The following is a 15,693-nucleotide window of genomic DNA, read 5'->3' as shown; positions in this document are numbered from 1 at the left end:
TCTTAGAAGTAGAGAGAAATCTGCTTTCTTAGGGAATAGGGTTAATTTAGTTTGGACTCTTAGGTGTGGAAATACACAGTGCTCTAATGGTGATGGTTAGTGAGCTGCTCCAGTCACATGGAGCCATGCAGGGATGGGTTAGGAAGTTAGTTCTCCAAGGTCCCTAGGACAGGCTTGGGCAGTAGCTTGGGTCTGGGCAACAACTGAGCTCAGAAGACCACACAGCTGAGTAGGTCAAGATGCGGATCACTGGAATTCCCCCTTAGTAGCTTCTGTCATTAGCACTGCCATGAGATTTAGGATGCAGTCTTCATGTCTTCTATTAGATTTCTAGTGTTTCTCAAGTTGAGCCCTATCTCCTCTTGGTACTTCCCATTCCAGTAAATGGTTCTGATGCATGAGTTTGCGATCCTGAGTCCCACAGAGACATTCAGCAAGTCTTAGAGTGTAGCCTCTATTTGGGTCCCCATTTGCCTATGCTATAAGCTACAGAAGATTCCCTTGCAAAAACTGGGAACCTATACAATCCCTTTGGAAAGATGAGTGCCAACATCTATTTAAAAAGGATCATAGGGGCACCTGGGTGGCTCAGTCAGTTAAGCACCTGCCTTTGTCTCAGGTCATGATTTCAGGGTCCCGGGATCCAGTCCCTCACCGGGCTCCCTGCTCAGTGGGGAGTCTGCTTCTCCTTCTGCCCCTCACTCATGCTTTCTCTCTCTCTCTCAAATAAATATCTTTTAAAAAGGGATCATAAACACAACCTATGGTCTAATAATCACACTTCTAACTACATACTCAAAAGAACTATGTACGCATGTTCACCAAGAGACTTGTACAATAATGCTCATTGCAACGCTATTTATAATAGCCAAAAGCTGGAAACAATCCAAATAGGATGGTTATATAAAAGGTGTTATACACACATAATGGATTACTACATAGCAAGAAGAATGAGCAAACTATAGCATGTAACAACATGAATTCCACAAACATAAGAAAAAATTTAAAAAGCAGATGCTAAAGAATTGCATGTTGTATGATTTCATTTTTATAACATATAAATATAGGCAAAACTACTGTATATTTTAGAAACCATGATAGTGGTTACCCTAATGGGGAGGGATAGATAATGACTAGAAGGGGGCATAAAAAGGATTTCCTGTAGTGCTGGTAATATTCTGTTTATTGAGATAAGCCTTTTCACATGTGTTTGTTCATCTTGTATGCATTCATGGAACTATATAAGCTTATAAGATGCACACTTTAGTTATTACTATATAATGTTACAGTACTTGAATCTGAAAAGTTTCCTTTAAAATGATAATAATAATGGAGGTTTTAAAGTCTGGAACTCTGCCTTGCTTTTGCCAACATCCTCCCCCACCCCAGGTCTCACCACCTTTGGCTTTTGGAGTCATGGAAAGACTGATGAACACATCCTTTGGAGTGAGGCTTGTTAGCCTCCCTGGACTTATAAATACTGCCCTTTACCAAACTCAAAGCAACAGCTAGAATCAGGGTGTCTTCCACTTGCCTATATTATTACTACAAAATATCAAGTTCCATGAAGATTAAGTCTTGCTTTCTCATCTGAATGTCTAATGTTAGTTCAACCTACCTCCATCTTTCTTTTCATTCACTCATGCATTTTCTTATTAAATTATATTTTAATTATTCAATTATGTTGGGCATTAATGCTCAACTGTGGAGATAACATTAGCAAATAAATTCATAGTCCATACAACCTCCCTCTGCCTCACTTCATTCCTGTAGCTTCATAGTAGATGATCATGACCTCCTTCTCAACTAATCTACCTGATATCCAATAAACCATCATGATGTGGCAAGTCATCTCTGTCCATTTAAATGAGTCCATTACATGATTCTAGTGTATGTAAATAAAATTTCTAAAAAAAATGAATAAAACCAGAAATATGCTTCTATTTGTCTGTGATTTTCTTTGTGGGAATCATCATATCCTAAATGTCTAGCAATTTTTAAATACCTTCTTTATCTCATTCCCATGAACTAGGGAGCCCTGTTAAGTGGATAGTAGACTCTGGGAGCTATGTTTTTAATAAAAGAAAAGGAGTGCCTAGCATTTCTCTGTGGATTTATCAGCTTCATTAATTAATAACTTATTCAGTGAATTTAATAATGTCAAGTAATAATACAACCCATTAACAATGACTTCAGTTTTTCAGAATAATAGGCATAGCTATATGTGTACCAACCTTTCGAGTAAAACTCATGAAAACGGTATAGTTACTATGTTACCAGATTCAGTCTCATTCCCAACAAACTAGACAATTGAAAACTCTGAAAATACTTTAAATTTAGATTTGTTGGGATATAGATATGGACAATATTTGCTATATCAAAATGCAATAGGAATTGTAAGCACTCTTTTGAACCCACACTTTCCAGGCCAGTTTGGGTGATGACGCCCACTTATATTATAGATGATGTTATCACAAAAGAATAACCAGACTCTTAAGGCTACAAATCGTCTACATTTGTTCTGAAAGAACTGCGCACATTCCCAGTTACACATACCTTCACTGTTACACATACCTTCACTACGCACTTCTGCCCTTTGCTCAGAAAAGATACATTTCCAGACATCTATCCCACAGATGACAAACACAGATTTCACTTCACCTCTAATCTGATCTTTATTTCAAATTCCTTTTCTTTAATTGGTCTAAGCAATCTTCAGACACCCTTACAAATAGTACGCTTCCTTTCCTTTCTTTTCCTTCTTTCCTTCCACAAACATTTATTCAGTGCTTCCTATAGTTCAGATACAGGTAGCACAAAAACAAGTAAAACACTTTCTGACCTGTAGCACTATAAAATTTCTACCAATCCACCAACTTCAAACCACTCAAGTTCCCTTAGCATCCTGGTTTGGGTTTCTGATGCGTAATCTAAGCTTTTTTTAAAAGCAAGTTTGGCACAGATTTTTTTTCTTTTTTTTTTAATTATGTTACATTAATCACCATACATTACATCATTAGTTTTTGATGTCATGTTCCACGATTCATTGTTTGCGTATAACACCCAGTGCTCCATGCGGTACGTGCCCTCTTTAATACCCATCACCAGGCTAACCCATCCCCCCAGGCTCCTCCCCTCTAGAACCCTCAGTTTGTTTCTCAGAGTCCTTTTCTTATAAGCTGCCAGTGAAACAAAGAGCAAGCATTCCTCCGTCATCTTTCTTGCTCACATCTCCTTGACCACCCGCTTCTCATCCACTCCACGGACTTTCATGGCCAGGTTGGTAAGGTGATTTCATAGGGAACCCAATCTACTGGAAAAAGCCATACTTCCTCCTAGAATCCCCGGAGCACTTTTTGTGCTGAGATTTTACTGACAATTATATTCCAGAGACAACAACTGAGGATAAGATGCAAGGCACAGAAAACCAACACTAACACAGGATGAACCTCACACCACCTGAGTCCTAACTCTGGTGCCTGTCTACTCAGTCCTAGAACATTTGTGGAGATTTGTCATTTTAGAGATATGGTGATGAGAGCAACAGCCTCTAATTTCTTAGTAACTATAAAATCATGAATAACTATGTTACAACTATCCCAAATGAGTTTTCCCCAATCAGTTCTCAACTTGATTTCATTTCAGGGTCAACACTGTGGGTCATTTTATATGCAGAAAATGTCCCTGAACTGAATTTATTGCCTCTCAGTCTCTCAACAGGCTTACTACTCCTGGATCAGAATTTCAGCTGTGCTAACATTTAGGGCTACATTTTTTTTTTTCTGCTGGCGCCTGGCAATTAACTCTAATAACGTGTGAGTTGTGGCATAGCTTTAAATTCTTCCAGTAGATTGAGACCTACCTTAAGGAAAAAGCAGTAGGGCTATATATATATATATTTTTTTTTCTTAAACAGCGAACATTTATTTTCTCACAGTTGTCCGTGCGGATACAAGTCCAAGATCACAGTGTCAACAGGGATGGTTCCTTCTAAAACCTCTCTCCTTGGCTTATAGATGACTGTCTTATCCTTGTGTCTTTGCATGGTCTTCACTGACATATAACTGTTACATACATTATAAGAGTTTCAGGTGTACAACATAACGATTTGATATTTGTATATATTGCAAAATGATCACTATAAGTCTAGTTAACATCTGTCACCACACACAACTAATGAAATTGTTCTCTTGTGATGAGACCTTTTACTTTCAAATATGCAACATGATACTATTAACCACAGTCACCACACTGTACATTACATCCCCAGGACTCATTTATTTTATAACTGGGCATTTTATAACTAACCTTTGATCACCTTCACCCCTTTTGCCCATCCCCCCAACCTCCATGCACCATCCCGGGAAACCATCAGTCTTTTTTCTGTATCTATGAGCTTGGGTTTTATTTTTGCTTTGTTTTAGATTCCACACGTAAGTGAGATTATGCAGCATTTGTCTTTCTCTGACTTATTTCACTTAACATAATGATCTCAAGGTTTACCCATATTATCTTAGATGGCCAGATTTCATTCTTTTTTATAACTGAAAAATATTCCATTGTACATATATATTTTCTTTATTCATCCATCCATTGACAGATACCTACATTGCTTCCATGTCTTGATTATTGTAAATAATGCTACAGTGAACATGGGGATGCAGATATCTTTTCATGCTAGTGTTTTTGTTTCCTTTGGATAAATACCTAGAAGTGGAATTATTGGATCATATGGTAGTTCAACTTTTAATTTTTTGAGGAAACTCCATACTGTGTTCCATAGTGGCTACACAAATTTACATTCCACCAGCAGTATAGACGAGTTCCCTTTTCTCTGCATCCTCACTAACACTTATTATTTCTTGTCTTTGCATAAAACCCATTTAACAGGTGTAAGGTGATATGTCATTATGGTTTTGATTTGCATTTCCCTGATGATGGGTAATACTGAATACCTTTCCATTTGCCGTTAGCCATCTGTGTGTCTTCTTTGGAAAAATGTGTATTCAAGTCCTTTGTCCACTGTTTAATCAAACTACTTTTTTTTTTTTGCTACTGAGTTATATACATTCCTTATATACTTTGGATATTAAACCCTTATCAGATATATGGTTTGCAATGGATGTGTTAATTAACTTTATTGCGGTGATCATTTCTCAGTATATACATATATCATCATTTCGGACAACTTAAACTTACATAATGTTATATGGCAATTATATTTCAATAAAGCTGGAGAACAAAAAAAGAAAGGAAATAGGAATATAGAACAAGGAGGGCAAATAGAGTACACTTTAAAAAATGACAGATTTCAATTCAAATATATCAACAATTATATTATACACAAATGGACTAAGTGATTTAATTTTAAGAAAAATTTGATCAGACTAATGAAAATTACAGCCTGATGTGGTTACAAGAGACATCTAAAACACAGATACGGAAAATCTGAAAAGAAAAAAAAAAAGACCCTATAATGCTAACCAAAAGAAAAACTGATATAGCTAGATTATATCCAAGAAATTATACTATTAAGAGAAAGTGTTATTAGGGATACAGAGAGAGATTTCAAAATGATAAATTCAGCATGCAAGGAAAATATTTATATGTATCTAAAATTATGCTCTCAAAATATGCAAAGCAAGAATTCGCAGAACTAATAATAAAATATCATCTAAATAAATGGAGAAATAAAACATTTCATAGACTGGAACACTCAAGAGTGTAAAGCCTTTTACAAACTGATGTTAAGAATTACTGTAATCATCATCAAAATCCCAACAAAAAATTCCTGAAACTTCACAAGTGAATTTTAAATTTTATTTAGAAATGCAACCATTATCTGTAAATAACAATTTTATTTTTTTCATTTATTTATGCATTCATGCTACAATTTACTGGCATTAACCTGCAGAATGATATTGAATGAAAGGAGTTCTACTGGACCTCCTTGTCTTGATACTGATCTCAGAGGGATCAATAGCATTAAAATTGATGTCTTTTTTAAAATTATTTTTTATCAGAATTAAGGGAGTTCTCTTCTAGTCACTGTTTTCTACGTGGTCTCCCATAATGAATGTAAAATATATTTTTTCAAAAGTGTTTTCTGCAGCTGTTTGGATTATATATGAGTTTTCTTTTTTATTCTGCTACTGTGATAAATTACATTGGTTGGCTTCCATATATTATACCAATCTTGTATTCCTAAAATAAAGCCAACTTAGTCATGGTATATTATCGTTTTTATGTATTGTTGGATAGGATTTGATAGCATATTGTTTATAAGTTTTGCATCTATGTTTACGGGTGAGATTGACCTATAATTTTTCTTTTAATAATCTCTGTCGGGTGAGCTTTATAAGCTAAGTTCAGCGAGTATTCCCGCTTTTGCTTTGTATCTTTTTTGTCTTTTGAGATCTGTGTTTTTTCTTAAATATACATTAGAAAAGTATGCTAAAATATGCCCCTATGATTGTGATTTGTCTATTTTTCCTTTTAGTTTTGTCAATATTTGCTTTATACAGCATACACATTTAGAATTATTACAGCTTCCTAGTGAAATTAATATCATTACAAAATATCCCAATTTGTCTTTAATAATGTTTCTTGCCATGGGCGCCTGGGTGGCTCAGTTGGTTAAGCGACTGCCTTCAGCTCAGGTCATGATCCTGGAGTCCCAGGATCGAGTCCCGCATCGGGCTCCCTGCTGAGCAGGGAGTCTGCTTCTCCCTCTGACCCTCCCCCCTCTCATGCTCTATCTCATTCTCTCTCTCAAATAAATAAAACATTTTAAAAAATAATAATGTTTCTTGCTTTTGGCTGATATTAATCTAGTAAGACCAGCTTTCCTGTTGGCATATGAATTACGTATCTCTTCCTACCCTTTCACTTTCAAACTTTCCCTATCTTCTAGTTTATGTGCATCACTCATAAGCAGCATATAGTTACTGTGTTTTAACCTGGTCTCACAGTCTTTGTTTTCTTGTGGTGTCGGATAGTTCATTTGCATTTAATCATGAATGATATATTTGTAAATAAATCTACATCTTATTTAGTGTTTTCTATTTGTCTTGCCTACATTCTGTTCCTTTTTCTCTCCTTTCCTGCCTAGTATCTTTTAATATTCCATTTTACTCTCTATTAACTCAGTAGCTGTACATTCCTTTACTATTCTCGCAATGATTTCAGTAGATTAAAACATGCTTCCTCTACTTATTAAAGTCGAACATTCCCCCACTACTGGTTCCCACCACTTTTCCAAGACAACTCAGGAATTTTAGTACATAACTCTACATCTCCCTCCTCCTCACTTATATTCTATTCTTATTATGTACTTTAATTCTCTACCTGTTTTAAATGACAGTTGACTTAATTTTATTGTTTTATGTAGTAATATTCCTTCAATTTATCCTTATAGCTACTAGTTTTTGCTTCTTCATTCTTCCCCGCATGTCAGAATTGCCATCTAAAACCAAGTTTTTGTTTTTGTTTCTTTGTGCCTGAAGATGCTTTCTCAGAGGCTGATTTGCTGTGAAGGAACTGAAACCTAAGTTTTAGAAAATCTTACTGGTAAGGGCCCTTTCTAGTATGTCCACATGATTATACGCTTTTATAAAATTTGCACAATAAGATGTTTTAGCCAAAATGAGCTAAGACCACAGACTCTTATACTCATGTTTCCCTCCCCATCAAACCTCCTTTCACAACAAAGAGTACTTGATTGGATACAAGCTAAGAGAAGGCTGAGTTGCACATACATTTAGCTTGGATTTAGTGGAATCTATTTTTGTGATTCACTGTCACTTCTGTGTATAGCTAAATAATTTCTAACCATCTTGGGATAGTCCTACCATCTGTTTTGCTGATTCGCCTGGCATCACGATACAAAGATGAAGGGCCAGGGTTGTATCACAAGAATACATCCTATGGTGCTCTGCACTGGGGGTATGTGGTTATGCAAAAATAAATGAAAAAAGAAAGAAAGAAAAAGAAAATATTGAAATGTTCAAAACCACCAACTGGTAGTGGGAAATTCTTTGATTCATCAGACATGCAAAATCATAAATGGAAGATTATGTTCTAAATGATGGTTAATAAAAACAAAAGGTTTCTCTTATCAAGAATACATCAAATAAGAGAGCACTATAAATAAACATTTTGTACATTTTCTTTCTTGGTGGGAGATGTGTGAGGTAAAATGTGTAAGAATTTCCGTGTTTGTGGAGTATAAACATGGGTAATATACAAGTATCAATTTTATTTGTGTGTGATGTTTTATGCCTATCAACAGAAAGGATCATATTTTAGAGTATTTGATGCACATTTTCCTGATAATATCTAGTGTTCTAAATGAAACAACAGACGAAACTGGTGCAGCAAGTAAATATTTAAAAGGAGGATTATAGATATGTTTAGTGGTTATTTAATTTAAATACAAAATTTGGGTTTGGGGATATTTGGGGGTTTTGGGTTTTCTTAAAAGCATTTATTTATTTTTATTCCAATAAATTTTACTTATTAACAACTTTACAATCAAATTTTAATTTTTTCTTTCAAAAAGGGACCCAAAGTTAATGAGTTAATGAGTTCTAGGTTCCACAAACCTTGAATCCAAATGATCCCTTTAGTGGTGTAGTCCATACTAAATACTCTGTTTTTTGCTTAAATGCAAATGTCTTTAATTCTCCATTTTGGAGGAAGATTTACTGGACTTTGAATTCTAGGTTATGAATTATTTTAATCCTTTGAAGATATTTCTCTTCCTTCTGGTTTCTACTCTTTCTGTGGAAGTCAGCTGACACTCTGAATGTTGCGTCTTTTTAGATAAAACTGTCTTTTTTTTCCTGGCTGTTTCACAGATTTTACTTTTTCATTGGTTTTAGTGGGTTTACTATGCTGAATGTCCTATTTATTGTTCATAGTGCCTTGAATCTGTGGCTTGGTGTCTTTCACCTTTCATAGAAAATTCAAAACAATTCTTTTTTATTGCTCCTGTTCTTGCCCTCTCTCCTCTCCTTCTGGAGCCCTAGCAGTATAAACCTTTATTAGAAATTTTTAGGCATCCCTATTTGTCTTATGCTACTTTTTGCATTTTCCCTCTTTTTGCCTCTGCATGCTTCATTCTGGATACTTCCTTCTGAAAAGTCTTCCAATTCATTACTGTCTATTCAACTCTAAATAATGTTTTTTTAACTCATCCATTAAATTCCTAAACTTAGATATATTTTTTTTAGTTACAGTTCTGTAACTTAGTACTTTTTATTTTGTCCTCTTTCAAAATTTTCACCCATTTCCTTAAACATATTGAACAGAGTCATTTTAAAGTCTATATCTGACTTTTTCACTATATGTATCTCTTATGATTCTATGTATCGCCTAGAGTATGTTGTCCTTCCTAGGATTTGGCCACATTTTTTTCCTCTTGTATGTTTAGGTATTTTTATCCCATGGAGGAATTAATTTATCCCCTGGCACAATGCCAGGAACACTGGCAAATCAAGAGAACCTTGATTATTTAAAGAAAAGGAGGATTCAAACAAGGCTTCACCCCGAGAGGACAGGACTGTCTCCAGCTCACTCTTATCTTTAAGAAACAAATGTTGAGAGTTTCAGCCTATGGAGCCGACCAAGATATCACCATCTTGGAAGGCCCCGAAGTCCAATTTTTTAATGTAAATCTGACAAGCCTGTCAAAAACTCTGATTAAGTGGAAAAAAAAAAAGAGAGAGAGAGAGATCCATAGAGAAAAAAACAAAACAAAACAAAACTCCCTGACTCAAGAACTATAAGGTTAACAATGTGAAAAATCCTTAAGAATCTACAAGAAAGCTACTAGAGTTATTGAGTTTAACAAAATCATAGGATAAAAGTTCACACAAAAATCAGTAACATGTACTAGCAATGTATGATTGGAAACTTAAAAATAACAGCATTTACAGTTGCAAAAAAAATTAAATACCAATGCTATAAATCTAAAAAAAATGTATAGGAGCTCTTATTAAAATCCCTAAAATTCTAATAAAAGACAACCTAAATAAGGAGATGTATCATAATCATGGATTAGAATATTCAACATAATAAAGATGTCAATTCTCCCCAAATTGATCTATATATTCCTGGAAAACAAACTAAAATCTTAGAATAATACATTTTTTAGAATAGTATTTTGTAGATATGAACAAACTGATTCTAAAATTTATATGAAAGAATAAGGAAACTAGAATAGCTAAAACAACTTTGAAAAAAAAAAACAGTTGAAGGAAGTGAATCTAACATTTATCAAATATAGAGTGCTATTGGTGAGGGAATAGCACGCAAGTCAATGGAACAGAAGAGAAAGTCCAGAAATATTTCTACACAAATGTGGCAATCCGATTTTTGACAAAGATATAAAAAATTTAATGGATAAAGTAGGGTCTTTTCAACCAATGGTACTGGAGCAATTACACATTAATATGCAGGGGAAAAAAATGTGACCTTTGACCCAAACTTCTCACTTATACAAAAACGAATTCAAATTAGATCACAGATCTAAATGTAAACATAAAATTATAAAACTTTTAGAAGAAAACAAAGGAAACATACTCATGACCTAGAGTTTGGTGAAGAGCCCCAAAGACATTATGCTAAAATCATGATCCATAAAGGAAAAAATTTACAAATTAGACTTCATCAAAATTAAAAATTTTACTCTGTGATAGTCACTGTTAAGAGAATGAAAAATCAAACCACAGACTGAGAGGAAACGTATGAAATCACAGTTAAGACACAGGACTTACATCTAAAATGAATGATGAACTCTCCCGCCTTACGGTACGGTGGAAGGAATAAAGGAGAAAGAATAATGCTATCTCTGGAAGAAAACGTCAGGAGTTGAGAAGAAGCGTTTGCTACTTGCATTCACTAGTTTTTCATTCTCTTAACTACTGAGCTTAATCATTAAGCTGGTGGTCAACCAGGGCTGAAACTTTACCTCTCAGGGCAGAAGAGCAAGCCTTCAGGGCAGAGCCCTGCTCCCATCTTCATTAGACTACTGTCCTAAGGCCAGCCACTGCTTTTGTGTGTTTTATCCAGGGACACCCGTGGACAGCTCAGATTTGACTCCAGGATATTCTGGAATTGGTCAGAAAGGAGGATTAATTAAATCAATTCCACTGTGTACTCAAGGCTGAAAATAAGTCTTTTTCTTCTCTATGTTGGTTCTCGAGTTACTTCCAACAACATTATCCAAAACAGCATATCAAAGATCCTACAATGAGATTAAATGCCAACATGAAAATACTTGAATAATAAAATGCCAACATAGAGATGTACCCAGATTCAATATAAACCGCTTCCTATTACCAAATTCCCAGAGAGAAAAGATCAGAGATTAAATTTACTTGCAAGTTTAAGTCCAAAAACATTCAAGTCCAAAAACATTAAGCTTCAAAATCAAATTTTCTTGCTCTTGAGAGTTAAAAGCCCAAAGTCCAAAGAGCCTCCTCCCAGATTTTCATTCTGCTCAGTCTCAGTCAGAGGAGTTCTTAATGCCTAGCTGAAACTGCAGGCTGCTTTGCATATTCCAGGCAAGATTATGTGCTCAAAAGAGCACTTCATTTTCCAGACCAGACAGAGACTCGGGGTTATCTGAATAAATAAAGGGTAGGTGAAGAAGGATGTTGGTCACCTATGAATATAAACTCAGTTAAGAAAAACCATTTTATAAATGAGTAAGCTGAGATTTAGGGGGAGATTTTCTGTATTCCAGGTATTTGTTTATTTACTTAAAAATATTTTATTTATTTATTTGAGAGACAGAGAAAGAGAGAGCATAAGTCAGGGGGAGGGGCAGAGAGAGAAGCAGACGCCCCACTAAGCAGGGAGCCTGACTCATGACCTGAGCCGAAGGCGGACATTTGATCATCTGATCCACCAACGCACCCCCCCCCCCCAGATACTTAATACATGACCATTCTTGGATTTAAAAACAAATCTGATGACTCTTAATGCTTTGTTTTTCCTGCAACATTCACTAAAGACTGGGAGAATTTTACGGAATCATCATTATCAGCACATTATTCAGCTAATGCCTTAATAATGCCATATAACAAATTACCCTAAAAGGAGGCTTCTCAACTTCAATATTATTGACATTTTGTGCCAGATAATTCTTTGTTGTGGGACCTGTTCTCTTCATGGTAAGAAGTGTAGCAGCATCCGAGGTTTCTACCACTAGAAGCCCCTGTGGTAGACAGAATAATAGCTATCCAAACATGCCCACATTCTAATGCCAGAACCTATAAATATGTTACCTTTGATGCAAAGGCCTTTGCAGGTATGACAAAGGTGATAGAATATTACTCTCAGGATCGTATTTCATTATGTAAGATTTATCTTAACACACTGGAGAAAGAGAGCCTCCTGTTGGCCTTGAAAAGTAAACAGTCATATTTTGAACTGCCCTATAGAATGAGTCACAATGATATGGAACTGCATGCAACCTCTAAGACCTGAGATCGTTCTCCAGATGACAGCCAGTTATAAGCCAAATGAGAACAGAAGTAGATTCTTCCCTAGCTGAACCTCCAGATGAAAACACAGACTGACGACACTTTGCAGACTGTTGAGACAGCAGAGAACCAAGATAAGCAATGCCCACAATCTTGACCCATGGAAATCATGGAATAATAAATGAGTGTTGTTTTAAGTCAGTAAGTTTCTGGTAATTTGTTATGCAACACTGAAAACTAACACACCATGACAATGAATAAGACATGCCTTAAGGCAATGAATGGTAGTTCTGGCAGGGAAAGCAAATGAGTACCCAGAGTTAGTGTCTATCCTAACGAGAACAACGTGTGTCTCTTCCACGATGGAAGTGGTCCTATGTGACCAGCTAACTAATTCCCCTGGAGGACTGTGCTACCACAGGAGCTTAAGTGGTGGTCTGCTGTTGACAGGTTGGACACTCTGCAGTGGCTATAGCCCAGTCAGCCTTGGTGGGTGGAAATCCGTGTTGCTGAGTGGAAAGGTAACCTCTAACCCTAACACAACAGGCACTTTGTGAGCCTAACGGACAAGAACAGGGGTGGTTGAGGAAAGAGGCCTCACCGATATCCTTAGGATAATTCGTGTGGCTTTAGACAAAAACAGTCATTTTTATCTCTGCTTCTTTTTGTCAGGAATCCAGTGAGAACTTGGCTTTTTATTTAGGGTCTTTCATGAGGTTTCAGTCTTATCTCAGGTGGGGCTCTATTCAGCAGAAGGTTTGACTGGGTCTGGAGCATCCACTTCAAAGGTGGATCATTCACATGGCTGGCAAGTTTGAGTCCTAGCTCTGACCTATTAGTACCCTTATTATTCGAGGACAGCTGCTAAAATTCTGTGAGCTCCAGTCTGCTTGGCTACACAATGGAGATAATAACATATACTTTGTAAGGTTGATTTGAGAGTCAGTGATCACATGTCAGAGCACATGACAAAGATTATACTAAATGAAAGGACACTATTCCTATCATACAGGAGAGGAGCGGGAGCTGATGTTTACAGTGTGACCAGGAGTTTGTACCAGAGGAACAAAATGATTTAAAAGCCCAAACAATTATTAGAATGTGCCTCAAACATAAGAACCCTGATGGTCCCAGAGAGCTAACTCCTTTATAGTTCTTCTAGCCCCACTCCATTCTACCACAGTGCAGTGTAATGGTCTAGGCAGCAAGGGCAGCACAAAGGCCAGTCAGTCCATGCTTCCTGATGGGTCAGTCCCTTTCCATCCCCAAAGGTAAACCAGAGGTTTCCACATAGCTTTTTGCTATTCCTTCCTTACTGCTAGTTAAGTGCTTATAAGTCGCACCCACTTATGTGTAACCTGCTGTTGCCCCTTGTGCTTCCCACCTCTTTGCTCACGATGTTCCTTCCATCTTGAAACCCTCCCCTGCTTGCTTTCTTCTCAGAAAATCGACCCTTGTTTCAGGGTCCACACAAAATTTTACTTCCATCTTTAGAATTAATCCTGAAAGAGTTTTCTTTCCTTGGAAGTCTCTTAGCATACTGTGCCTACATCAATCTAAACCTTACCTCCGGGGCGCCTGGGTGGCTCAGCTGGTTGAGCGTCTGCCTTTGGCTCAGGTCATGATCCCAGGGTCCTGGGATCGAGCCCCACATCGGGCTCCCTGCTCCGCGGGGAGCCTGCTTCTCCCCCTCCCACTCCCCCTGCTTGTGTTCCCTCTCTCGCTGTGTCTCTCTCTGTCAAATAAATAAATAAAATCTTTAAAAAATAAATAAATAAATAAATAAACCTTACCTCCTATTAGTCTTAGAAAGCCCCTGACACTGTGGTGACCATGTCTTTCACTTTCTCCATGGTGCCTTGTACAGCATGCTTGTCCTAATATGCATTCGAAAATTCATTTTGAGTATTAGACTTTACTTCAAGAATTAATTCACATCTTTGCAGTAAACTGACATTCGTCTTCAGTGTGAAAATCGCAACAATGGTAAATATTTGTACTCCTGTAAAAAGTAAACACTGAATAGGAAAGACTTCCTTTTTCTTTTTCTTCTCTTTGAAACACTTTTTCTCCATTTTATGTGAGAACCAAGAACATATAGTTTCCTGACACTATTTAATGCCTAAGGCATTCTAATAGAATCACAATAGTCCTAAAAGGAACTTTAAAGGGTAAAGTAAAGCACTCTTATTCCTAAATAAAACTGCAATTAACTCTGCCTAGAAAAGGGAATATATATATTCTCTTAAGAATGTGCTTTAGAGAACTGGATTAGAAAGAGAAGTCAGAGTAGGAAGACTCCATCTTTCAACCCTGATTAACTCCCTTCTGTTCCCACAGTTCCAGTCTTTGCTGTGATCCTCCCCAGGATGCCTTCTGGCGTTCCCAAGGAGAATATGCTCGAGGAGAACATTAATGTTACTTTTTTCTGATAATTCTGGTTGTTATTTTCTGCCCCAATTTAGAGAGAATGGAATTCTCTTTGTATTCTTTAAAACAGTTCCCAGGCCCATGTCTCCTTAATCAGCAACAACCACTATACAGTAGCAATTTTTCCTTTGGTGTAAAGTTACTTCATAGAACAGCCATTGAGGTAAAGCCAAATATTAAAATGCGAGGACCCTAGGGCTTTAAGAGGTCTTCTAATTTATTCCTCTGACTTCAGGTATGAATACACAATCCATCACAAGGGAGACTCTCCTAGGTTTCAAGATTTTAGGGAAAAAAAAAATCCAATCTCCCCTGTCAACTGATTTCCAACTTCATACAACTTGCTATGCTGTTTCCTGGTGTGACGGTGGTGGCGCGGTTTAGCTGGGCTTAATGAAGTTAGACTTGTTCTGTTCCTTGACAATCTCTTATTAGAATAATAATTAGAGGATTATTATAGATAGGATAACCTAATTATCTTTCAGCATTTACTTTTTTTTTAAAGATTTTATTTTTATTTATTTGAGACAGAGAGAATGAGAGAGAGAGAGAGAGAGAGAGAGAGCACAGGAGAAGGGGGAGGGTCAGAGGGAGAAGTAGACTCCCTGCCGAGCAGGGAGCCCGATGCGGGACTCCATCCAGGGACTCCAGGATCATGACCTGAGCCGAAGGCAGTCGCCTAACCAACTGAGCCACCCAGGCGCCCTCAGCATTTACTTCTTAACTCAGTTTCTTGATGCTCAGAAATCATGCTTGTCCACTCTTCATTTGG

General features: G+C 36.8%; 1 long non-coding RNA gene across 3 annotated transcripts in view; it reads right to left on the bottom strand.

The window, feature by feature from the left end:
• LOC113928857 overlaps positions 1-10,903 on the bottom strand; it is a 229,888-nt gene extending 218,985 nt beyond the window's left edge. For all 3 annotated transcript variants that reach the window (XR_003521985.2, XR_003521984.2, XR_003521986.2), the window contains exon 1: positions 10,779-10,903. This is a non-coding gene — a long non-coding RNA (uncharacterized LOC113928857). The remainder of the gene's footprint in view (positions 1-10,778) is intronic.
• Positions 10,904-15,693: the final 4,790 nt, after the last annotated feature.

Source organism: Zalophus californianus, chromosome 5 (genome assembly GCF_009762305.2).
Source record: "Zalophus californianus isolate mZalCal1 chromosome 5, mZalCal1.pri.v2, whole genome shotgun sequence".
Taxonomy (NCBI): domain Eukaryota; kingdom Metazoa; phylum Chordata; class Mammalia; order Carnivora; family Otariidae; genus Zalophus; species Zalophus californianus.
The sequence above is the reverse complement of the archived record's forward strand: the minus strand, read 5'-3'. Positions and strand labels throughout refer to the sequence as shown.